The sequence below is a fragment of the Carlito syrichta genome, unplaced genomic scaffold (assembly GCF_000164805.1).
Source record: "Carlito syrichta isolate Samal-C Ts95f unplaced genomic scaffold, Tarsius_syrichta-2.0.1 Scaffold309850, whole genome shotgun sequence".
Taxonomy (NCBI): Eukaryota; Metazoa; Chordata; class Mammalia; order Primates; family Tarsiidae; genus Carlito; species Carlito syrichta.
Genome location: NW_007253946.1, coordinates 112,187 through 124,218, shown reverse-complemented (window position 1 = coordinate 124,218; position 12,032 = coordinate 112,187).

Sequence of the window (12,032 nt, the reverse complement as noted above, 5' to 3'; positions counted from 1 at the left end):
ATGGCCAGATCCCCTCTCCTCATCTCCAGACCCCGCCTCTCCTCCATCCTCTGACTCCTCTCTTCCATCCCAGATCCTCCCACTTCTCCACAGTCTCCCTCCCTGTCCTGCACCTCCCAAGACCCTGTCTCTCCTCCATCCCAGATACCCCGTCTTCTCTTTCTCCAGAGTCCTCCTCTTTTCTGCCTCCTTGAGTTCCAGTCCTTCCTTCACCTCCAGCTCCTTTTGTCATCATCCTGATTTCCCCAAAGAAGCCAAGCAGGGAGAAGGGAAGGATCCAGGAAGTGTGCGCATCAGCAGCAGGTGTAAATGTGCAAGTGTCTTGACTGTCCCCATTTGGGGTCACCGGCTAAACAGACCCGTGTCTGCTGCCAACTCTGACCCACCCACAAGGTCTTATTTTGGGCCTCGAGCCACTTTATGAGCTTTCATTGCTTCTTCAGTGGGACACAACAAAGCATCCCAAAGGCCATTTCTAAGGACTTTTTCAAAGAATGTTCTCTCCTCTCAGAGAGCTGTGCAAGCCCCTGGGCTCAGAGGGTGCTGCCTCTTGGCGTTACCTGGTCTCACTTGGGCAGGGGCATTGGGTCCAGGTGTTGCTAAGACAGGAGACCACATGTCTTCATGAAGAAAGCATGTGCCCACTGTCCCAGGTTACAGACCCAGACGGCACATCTGTGGGTCCTGCAGGTGACCCCAGCTGGGACCCAGAGCACCTGTCTGTCACTCTCAATCACTCCCACCTAAGGGAACAAAAGTCGTGTCCCAGGGTCACCATTAGGGGGAGGCTGGTGGTGAGTGTGTCCATTGCATTCTCAGACCTTGAGGCCTGTCCAATCATAAAATCACCACTAATACCATAAGACCACTTCTTTAAAGTTGTAAACGCCAGCAGGCTTAGAAACCCATAAGGCCAGGACCCAGGCCCGCCACACCCTAGCTAGGAACTTCGGGCCCCGGCCCTCTTGGAACCTCAGTTTCCCCTTGGCAAAATGGAGATGAAGCCCCAGTTACTGTGACGAGTAAGGGTGTATTGTGACATCGTGACTTCAGAGTCGAACTGATATTATTCCATGGCCAGGTCACGGGGAAGGGGGTCCCAGAGACTCCTTGGTTCCTGAGATTGGAGGTTTGGTGACTGAGAGGTTTCACATTTGTCTCCACGCACAACCCCCAGTGGTCTGGCTCGCGAGACCCATGGAAGGTCCAAGTGACATCACCCACGGGCACTGCAGCCTGCCCCTCGAGTCCACCCTCGCTGGATGGCTGAGCCCAAGCGGCCCATCCAGCCACGAGCTGAGCCTTCACGGGGAGGAATCCTGGCCCATGCACAACACGAGGAGCCTGCAGGCCTCATGCCAAGTGCATACCCAAGAGGCACCAAAGGACAAGGACCATGTGATCCCATTATTGGAGGAGTCAGATTCGTGTAGTCACAGAACAGAAAGTGGAACGGCAGGCGCCAGGGCTGGGGAGGGGTGGGCAGTGCTCAGTGGGGACAGAGGCTTAATCTGGAAAGTTCTAGAGACAATGGTGATGGTTGCACGTTTGAATGTACCTATGGCCACTGTGCTGCACACTTAAATATCATTAAAGTGGCAAATTTAGTGTCACATGTGTTTCACCACAGTCAACCTTTTAAAACAAATATTACATTATTTTAAAAAAGAAGCTGTGTTTTCCTTGTGCCTCCGGCCGGCGTGAATACATCCACCTTGTGCCCGGGGGCCCTTAGCACACAGTGACCGTGCTGCACCGGGTGGGCTATGGTCTTCAGATGTGCGCCTGCTTCTCCGATTCAGGGAGAAACTCACTCGTGAAGATGTGCCTCCGGGGCTGGGCTGCACACCAGGCCACCAGCTGCTGCCTCTCTGTGGCTTGAGGTCGGGGTGTTGGCTCCGAGAACGGAGTCCTCACCAGTTGCAGGTCGTCATAAGCCACAGCACCTAGAAGGTGCCCCTGCAGTCTCCCACATCACTGCCCCATCCTACTGTCAGGAGCACGCGACCGCCTGTCCACACTCATGGGGGAACTGGGCTACACCTTTTTTGGAGCAGAGTAGGCATGCTTAGAAACCACCCTACTTTGTAATAGCTATGATCAAGGAATCGTATCATCACCTGCAAGATGATCCCATCTTAAATGCTGCTGCTCGGCAGGGCATGGTGGCACACACCTGTAGTCCCAGCTACTCAGGAGGCTGAGGCGGGAGGATGGCCTGAGCCCAGGAGGTCGAGGCCGCAGTGAGCCATGATCGTGTCACTGCACTCCAGCTGGGCCACAGAATGAGACCCTGACTCAAAATAAATAAAAGTAAAATAAATCTTTTAAAAGCAAAGTATGAAAAAGAGACCCAGAGACAGGAAAAACCGAGGGAGAAGGTCCCACATGCACCCAACCGGAAGGGAAGAACAAGGAATAGAAACAGCATCTGAAAAGACTCAGCAGAGAACCGGCCGGGGCTAATGAGATCCTCTCCACAGACTTGGAAGTCCAGAAAACCCACGTGAAGACTCTGTGAATGCGCAAACCCTGGATCGTGACGAGAAACCGAGGAGAGATCATGATGGCATCAGGGGAAGCTCTGCTGACACTCAAATTCTTCTCTGAGGAATGTTCCATGTGTGTTACAGAATTAGGATCAGAACGCAATACATCACGAACATTTCACCACGTTAAATCAGTTTTAAAGCCCCCAAGATATTCTGTGATGTGCACGTGTGTGGGTTTAAGCAGAATCCGACTGAGGGACATTTGAGTTCATCTGGCTTGGGGCTCGCGGGAGCAACGCTGCTGGCCTGACTCTCGCCCTCGTCTCCGGCTGTGTCCCAGGACAGACCCAGGAGAGGATGCTGGGCTTGAGGTGAAACTGTTTCGACCTCTTGGTGCTTAGGGCCAGACTGCCTTCCAAAAGGACTGCACGGTCCTCTCACATGAGGGCCATGCATGCACACGCCTCAGGATGCTCCCACATCAGGGCCATATGTGCACACACTTTACACAGTCCTCCCGCACGTACATGCCTCATGTGTGGGGGGGTCCTCACCCAAAACGCACAGTTAACGTTAACATGCATCCCCGCATGTTGATGTTCCTGGGGCCTGTTTCCAGAGACAGCAGGCCCTAGCTGGCACCCTGCAGAAAAGCCCCCCTCCCCGGCCTGAGAAAGACCCCATCCCACGGGAACACACAGATCTGGACAGGGGAAGCTCTTTCAGCCACTTCGAGCTTTGCTTCCCTGTTTTCCAAATGGCCAAGCTTCCCGACTGAACAAAACCCTTAAAATGTGGTTGTCATCGGTTCTGGGCCCCGAGCTGGCCGGTCTATCCATGACAAGAGGTGGCCCCAGTGCGTGTCCGGTGACGAGGGGTCAGCACGCCCCCTCTGACCGCGGCCCCTAATCCCGCTTCACATCCCACACCCTGCCCCCCCTGCTGACGAGGCACGTCATTGTGTGGCTGAAAGGGCAGGGATTGAGCGGCACAAAGGCATGGCTGAGAACTGTCCTCATGCCGGGAACCCGTCCAGCTCTGCCGGGGCCAGGGCCGCCGGGTGGGAACTCAGAAAGCACCCGGGCACAGACCCCTCACCTCACGGCCACCCCACACCAGCTTGCCCCACACCCAACCCCCAGGCCTTCTCTGCAGAGGTGGCGGGGTGGATCCGTGTGGTGGCCCCTGCCAGCGGTCTCTGTTGCAGCGCCTGACACTGCTGTGGCCACATGAAAAGTGCCACAAATCCCCTGCAGACACCTGGATGTGTCTGTGACCCACACCCTTTGCCAAAGTCGGCGGCAAGACCAGCCCGTGGGCTGTCGTCCGGCCGGTCCCTGTCAGCAGCTAGCAGTCGCCTGTCACAGAACTCAGACACTCAGGGAACCTGCACCCCTGGGGCATGCGGCATCTCGGATCTCGGTTGCCCAGTCTCGGAGGGTGTTGGGGTGAGAGTGGAGGGACAGCCCTGCAGGGTCCACAGGCACACGGGGTCCCTGGGTGGCAGCAGGCCTGGGCTCGAGGTCTCTCTCTGGGCTCAGATGTTAGAGCCTCTTCCTGCTCCTTCTGTTGAGTTTCTATACTGGGGAATTGTCTGGTTCTGAAGATGACAGCATCAAGGCTGGGCTGACCACACAAGCCCCCAGGGGTATGTCTTCCCCCTCCCAGGCCAATGGGCTCTTCTGGAGAGAATTCGAGTCACAGTGAATCCCTGAGGTCAGCCTGGGAGGGCGTCGGTGCTGACCCTCCTCTCCCTCTACCTCAGGGTCCTCAAGGGCTGCTCCCCTCTCACGGCCCTGGCATTTACCACTCACCTCCACATGGCTCGGGGGCAGCTGCCTGGACACCCCTCATGCCCCAGAGCCTGGCAAGATTACCGCCCAGTAGCCCCTGGGGCACCGCCCTCAACATGGGCAGACCAAGAGTTCTTCGTTCTTTTCCCTTGAAACATTCTCCTTCTGTGACCTCGTCCATCTCCAGGTCTGTCTCTCCTTGTGGTTGACCCCAAGCTCCCCCCTCTCCCTGAGCCTCTGCATCCTACCTGGATTCACTTGACCCACCCGGAGCCACTCAGATCTGCCCGGATCCACTAGATCCACGTGGATCCCCTCTATGTACCTGATTCACTGGACCCCCAAGTGATGGCAGCATCTTTTCCCACACATCCCCCAACTCCATGTCAAGTCCAGCCCCTCGATGATAATCCCCATCACTGTGGCCGACTCGGGCCTTTATCGTCTACACCCATAGACTGTGTCCCTCCTGCCATGTCACCTGGTGCCCAGTGCGGCAGGTGCCTCCTGGTGGGCCCAGCAAGGTCCCGAGCGTCCCCCCCAGGCCGCCTCATTCGATTCAGAGAGTGAGATGAAGGAAGGACACTGTTCTTTCCGCTCCTGGAAAGAAGACCCGCGGCATCCTGGTTGCTTTGGGGTCCGTTTTTTGTGCCTTTTAAGCCTCTCCACAGACAAGCACAGACATGACTTCGGGGCTGGTTCTTAACAGATATCCGATTAATCTTAACACAAACCAAGTAGAAAACAGGACGGCGGCCCCTTCCCCCACGACCTGATGCTCGAACCTGGAAGGTCTCACAGTGAACTGCAGGAACCTCTTACATGATCAGAGCTCTTGAGGAATGATGCGGGGACACGGCACTTGGGGGGAGGGGTGTGGTGTGGCATGACCGCACTCACACCCGATGACACGGATGCCTGGATGCGCGCTGGGTGGGGAGATGCTGGCATGCTGGGGTGAGATTTCTGGGGCACTCTCCGAATTAAAATGTCTCCTGAGCCGGGCTCGGTGGCTCAGCCTGTAATCCCGCGCCTTTGGGAGGCTGAGGTGAGTGGATTGCCTGAGCCCATGGGTTCGAGACCCACCTGGGCAACTTGGCGAGACCTCATCTCTACAATAAATCCAAAAAAATTAGCCGGACGTGGTAGCGCGCCCCTGTAGTTCCGGCTCCTTGGAAGGCTGAGGTGGAAGGCTAGCCGGAGCCCACCAAGTCGAGGCTGCAGAGTGAGACTCCAACTCAAAAAAATAAAAAATAAAATAAAATAAAATGTCTCCTGATGGCTACAATTTCTCATCCTGTACTGCTTCTACAAAACAATATGACTCAGGGCAACCCTTCAGGTCCCATCCCACTGCTTTTCTGTCCTCTCAATAAATCCTACTTTCTCAAAAAAAAAAAAAAAAAAAAAAAGCCCAACCAAAAAATAAAAACATGACTCAAAACATTAGACGTTCCAGAGCAGGAGACTGTACTGGCAAGAATAAGGGTCATCCAGAAAGCCCACCTCCAGGAATGACCAGCGCATCCTGCTGTCTTGGACACCAGCCCTCTGTCCACTCCTGTCCCTAATTCCCTGTGCTTCCCCAGAATGTGTCCCCGTCAGCTATTCCTGACGCAGCCGGTCGGGGCCACAGCTCTCTGTGGTGTGTTACAAAGCTCGACCACATGACAGCCTCAGACACTGAGCTCAACAGTATAGAGAAACTTCTGGTCCACACCACCACACGGACAGGGGCAGAGGGAGGAAAATGGGGACCTGAGTGGTTTTCTCCTGTCTCAGAAGCAGTGGGTCCTCACAGAAAAGTCTTTGAGGAGAAACTGCCTAGGTTTGGAGGGCTTCTAGAACTTCCCACAGAGTGGAGGTTTTGGTTCCTGGCTATTGCTCCCCAGGAACCAGCTGGCCATGCCACTCAGAAGGGCCCCGCCTCGTCAAGGAGAAAGTTCCCTCCTGTCACAGAGGGGAAGACAGTCGCAGTGAACGCCACGGGGCAGATCCACACGGGCATCCCATGAGGACATGAGGCTGCTTAACCACACACTTGTCTCACAGGACAAGCTCAGAAGACAGCAGGAGGTGCTGCTGGCCCTTCCCCTCAGGGTCAGCGTCAAGGCCGTCACTGTGGAGGGATTTGCTACAACGGCAAACTTGGCCCCTCCTGCCCCACCGAGTGTGCTTGTGCCCTCTGCCCCCACGTGGGACCCCACAGCAAAGTGCAGATGTGGCACCTTGACCTTGGCTGCCAGACTTCCAGGACCGTAAGGAGGTCGCCTCTCGTGTGCATGAACTGTCCGGCCTGTGGCACTGTGACAGCAACACAGAACAGACGGGCATGTCGTCCCGACAGCCCGCACACACTCGAGCACTGTCCAGACATTTGTCCCTCTCCTGTGAGTTTCTGCTGAGTCCGTCTCCCCATGAGACATGAAGGCGTCCTCCAGCCTCCGCGTGGGAGCAAGCCTCATAGAGCACATTTAATGCAGCTCTCGTAAAACTGAATCAAACAGCCTGGCCTGGAAGCGGAACTTGGAGATCAGCTACTCTGCAGTCTAGACGGATGCAGCCACAGGAATGCAGCACGGGGTTCAGAGGGCGCTGGGCAGTCTGGCATCTCTGTCGTTCCTGTGGCTGTGTGACAAGGTCTTGCCGGACTTGAAGACCCACCCTACGCCCCATGGTGCCCCGTCTGTCTGCATCCTTTGGCCACCGTGGTCTCACCTCAGGTCTCCTTGGGGCACGGGCTCGTCCTTCTCCTTGTCTGTCTCTCCCACGGGTTGTGAGGGTTATCTTGGGGAACACCGCTCCTCTCTGCCAAGTAGGCCTAACACATCGTGGTTCCCACGTTCTGAGTGACGGCCAACATGTCCTCTCAGCAAGTCATGGAATGCCACACTGACGACTGTGTGGGGTGTTTTCCTCTGGTGTAATTAATGCTTGGAATAAAGGAAGCAAGGCAGTGGCCACTCAATGCATGAGACCAAGTGAGAGAGGACAGACAGCACTGGCAAATGATAAACAAAATTCCCAAATCTCCCTCTCAAGCCAATGCTATTTCTTGCAGCTGACAAAATTGCAGGTCACTAGGCATGAGTTAATGTTCTTTCTAGCAGAGACCCCAATTTGAATGCAGCTTTTTTTTTTTTATTGAGTTGGAGTCTCACTCTGTCGCCCAGGCTGCAGTGCAGTGGCACGCTCCCGGCCACCACAGCCTCAACCTGCTGGGCTCAGACCATCCTTCCACCTCAGCCTTCCAAGTAGCTGGAACTACAGGCATGCGCTACCACATCTGGCTAATTTGTGATTTCTTGTAAAGACGAGGTCTCGCCAAGTTGCCCGGGTGGGTCTCGAACCTGCAGGCTCAGGCAATCCACTAGCCTCGGTCTCCCAAAATGCTGGAATTGCAGGCTGAGCCACTGAGCCCAGCTTCCAATTTTATTAAATTTAACTTTTCTTATTGCAGTAAAACATAAACTGACCGCTTTAGCCATCTTCAAGTGTACAGTCCCATGGCCTTAGGACAGCCACAATGCTGTGCAGCCAGCACCGGTGTTCATCCTCGGAACTGCCTCACCTTCCCACACTGACCATCTGCCCCACTAAATAACTCCCACACTTTCCCTAGCCCTGGCCACCACTCAGCTTCTGTGTCTATGTATTGGACGCTCTATGTACCTCGTGTAAGTGAAATAATGCAATATGTGTCCTCCTGCAACCACTGACTCGACACAGCATGTTTTGTTTTGTTTTGTTTTTTTGAGTTGGAGTCTCACTCTGTCGCCCAGACTGGAGTGCAGTGGCCGCTCCCGGCCACCGCAGCCTCGACCTGCTGGGCTCCGGCGATCCTTCCTCCTCAGCCTTCCGAGTAGCCGGAATTACAGGCATGTGCTACCACGCCCGGCCGATTTTTTGATTTATTGTAGAGATGAAGTCTTGCCCCCCAGGCGGGTCTCGAACCCGCGGGCTCAGGCAATCCACTCACCTCGGCCTCCCAAAGGTGTGGGATTACAGGCTGAGCCACCGAGCCCGGCTGACACAGCATGTTTTTAAGGTTCGTCCGTGCCGTAACATGCGTCAGACTTGCCTTTTTAAGGTTATATATATGCCGCTGTGTGCATATGCCACACTTTAGTTATCTGTTCATCTGTCAATGAACACACGGGCAGTCTCTACATTTGGGCTGTCATGAATAAATTAAAAAGTTGAGGCCGGGCTCGGTGGCTCAGCCTGTAATCCCAGCACTTTGGGAGGCCGAGGTGAGTGGATTGCCTGAGCCCGCGGGTTCGAGACCCGCCTGGGCAACCTGGCAAGACCTCATCTCTACAATAAATCAAAAAATTAGCCGGGTGTGGTAGTGCGCGCCTGTAGTTCCAGCTACTCGGAAGGCTGAGGCGGAAGGATCGCCGGAGCCCTGGAGGTCGAGGCTGCGGTGGCCGGGAGCGGCCACTGCACTCCAGTCTGGGTGACAGAGTGAGACTCCAACTCAAAAAAAAAAAAAATTAAATAAATAAATTAAATAAAAAGTTGAAAGCAATACACTTGAGCGATGTTAAAATAAATAGCCCCTCCTTATCTGTGGTTTCACTTCCGCAGTCCAATGATGTTAAATGGAGAACTCCAGAAGTAATTCGCGAGTTTTAAATTGTGCACTGGGGCGAGTGGTCTCATTGCCTATGCAGGACTCCAGAGTACCCAGGTCGGAGCTCATGGGTCACTGTGGCACTAGGATGTGCAGCAGCACGCCGCCCACCCGTGACTCCTCTCCTGCTGCCCTCCAACGGCAGTCATGTTATTTTTTTTTTTTTTGAGTTGGAGTCTCACTCTGTTGCCCAGGCTGGAGTGCAGTGGCATGCTCATGGTTCACCGCAGCCTCGACTTCCTGAGCTCAAGCAATCCTCCTGCCTCAGTCTCCCAAAGTGCCGGGATTACAGGAATGAGTCATGTGCCTGGCCACCCCTCCGCATTTTAAAGGCATGGCACCAGTATGTTCTAACTTCCAGCGCTGCTGTTACAATGCCTGATCACATTCTGATAGCTGATTCGTATGTAACCCATTCCTTGCAGAACTCATTAGGATCTTTTATTCACATTCCGGTTTGTTTTTTTTTTTTTTTTTTTTGGAGTCAAGGCCTCACTGTTACCTAGGCTGAAATGCAGTGGTACAATCACAGCTCACCACAGCCTCAAACTCCTTTGGCTCAAGCAATCCCACCTCAGCCTCCCAAGGAGCTGGGACTACAGGTGTGCACGACCACACCCGGCTAATTCTTTTATAGATCTCATTATATTGCCCAGCTGGTCTCGAACTCCTGAGCTTAGGCAGCCCTCCCACCTAGGCCTCCCAAGTCGCCAGGACTCTGGAGGACCCTATGTCCATTCAACCTGGGTGCCCCATGTCCCATTCTGAAACCTCTCCCATGCCATTCTGTGGACACGTCCTCCCCCGTGTGTCTCCATCCTCTCTCCAGAATGTCCAGGTGCCGGGCTGACTCTCTTTTCCTTCCACGCTCTGCCCTGCCCATCCTTCAGCTCCACTCGATTCAAGGTGTTCTCGACTGTGTCGCCCCACTGTTCCTGGGCCGTTTCCTGCTTCCCAGACAGGCCCATCTTTCTGGATTCCAGCCGTCTCTCACTTGAATCCTGTGTACCTGTTTCCTACCCAGGCGCTCTCTCTACCTCGTTGCAACCCTAGTCTCTCTCCAAGTGTCTAGTCACTCTCACTCCAGTGAGAAAATCTCTGGTGGGGGTGCCATGGCCGAGGGGCTCCTGGCGCTGGGCCCGCTGCAGGGTCGCCCTGCAGGACTGCGATGCTGGCAACTGCAGGAGTCCCGTCCTCCATCCTGGGCGGGTCCATCCCCAACGGGAGCACGGAGCTCCTGCCACAGGGCTGGCAGCCAGGCCTCGGCATCCTGGGTGCCAAGGGCCGGGCTGACCTTCAGTTGCAGAGACATGAGCAGCTGTTTTGCTGCCTGCTGGCCAGGACGCCACTAACTCTGGACTCCAGAGACGGGAATGGCCTCAGGGCAGGGAGAGGGCAGGGAAGGGCTGCCAGGTTTCTCTGAGAGCAACCCAGGCCACTTCCTGAGACCTGCTGGGGCTGCAGGGCATCGGTCTCTGGTTTGGGGTTGGCTTTACTTTTACCTTCCTAAGTCCTGACTTCTGGGCATGGGCTGGAGCCCAGACTGCCTGCTGGATCCCAGCTTCAGCCTTGCCAGCCAGTGAGCGCAGGCAAGTTGCTCAGCCTCCTTGTGCCTCTGATTCTCCAGCTGTAAACTAGGGATATATCCGATGCCTACAACAGCTCATGGCAGGGTCGGCGCACCACAGCCCGCAGGGAATCTGGCCCACAGCCGTGAGCCAAGAAAGGCTTCCACATTTTCATTCAGTTGTACAAAAACAAAAATTCATAGAAGAACATGCAACAGAATGCCCGGAAGGCTGTAAAGTCTAAAATGCCTCCTCTCTGGCCCCCAGCAGAAAGGCTTCCGCTGTGGCTCATCAGGCAGTTGTGTTCGTGGTGTGGACCCCTGCAGCGCTCCAGAACTCACTCATTCACACCCAGATGCAACACACGTTCACGTGGGCGACAGGGTTCAGTGCATAGGTGGTGTCTACAGCCGTTGAGACCACGTGAAAACCCCAGGTATCAAGGTAGGTTGAGACCCAAGCACTGCATTGGGGCGTGCAGCTTCCGAGGCCAGGGCGGAGGCCAGGAGAGGGGCGCTTGGAGGAGGGGAACACCAGGAGACGGAATGCCCCCTAAGAGTTGAGCTTCTCCACATGGCTCAGAAACGAAGCCACTTGCCTGAGCCCGCGGGCTCGAGACCCGCCTGGGCAACTTGGCAAGACCTCATCTCTACAATAAATCAAAAATTAGCCGGGCGTGGTAGTGCGCGCCTGTAGTTCCAGCTACTTGGAAGGCTGAGGCGGAAGGATCGCCGGAGCCCAGCAGGTCGAAGCTGCGGTGGCCGGGAGCGGCCACTGTGGGCGACTGAGTGAGACTCCGACTCAAAAAAAAAAGAAACGAAGCCACGATGACAGTGCTTGGTACTGCCAAGCAACAGGATGACGATACAGACAGCGTGGGTGACACTGGTGAGACAGAGTGGCAGGAAGACAGACAAAAAGTCCTTGAAGTCCAGGGACAGCGGAAGCAGAGACCAGGAGCACTGACAGCTCTCACAGAATCTGTGCCCAAGAGGCAAAGTCCCGGGAAGGGGCATCAGGAGGGACTGCTAAGATGTCACGTGGGTGGAGGGACAGGTCGCCAGGTTGCCTCGGCTGCTCTCACTTGCAGGTAAAGCTGGAGAGCCCAAGGGCAGTGCAGGCCACCCCCGCCCCGTGTGGGAGGCACCAGCCAAGAATGAGACCACGTGTCCAGGGTATTGGAGACACCTTAAAAACTATGCTGTGGCCACAGCTCCGCTTCTCCCTGGCGGGTGGCCTCGCTGCTTTCCCGCCACAGGGCAAAGCTGGGGGTGCGAGAGCATGTAGGCCATTAGCACCCTCACAAAGCTGGCCTGGGACTCAAGTCCAGGCACGGTGCAGACGCCAACGCCTGTCCTTTCCACCAGGATCCATGCCCTGGGGAGAGCCAGGAAGAGCTCCCCAGTGTCACGCCGAGGCCCGCGGAGCGGACTAGCACCCCCAGCAGCTGGCGTTCCAGTGCTCATGACTCTAAGGCCGTGCTGGGAAACATAGTCCATCAATAGCACCAGCTGGACTCCTCACAGGAGTCAATGGTCAGGAG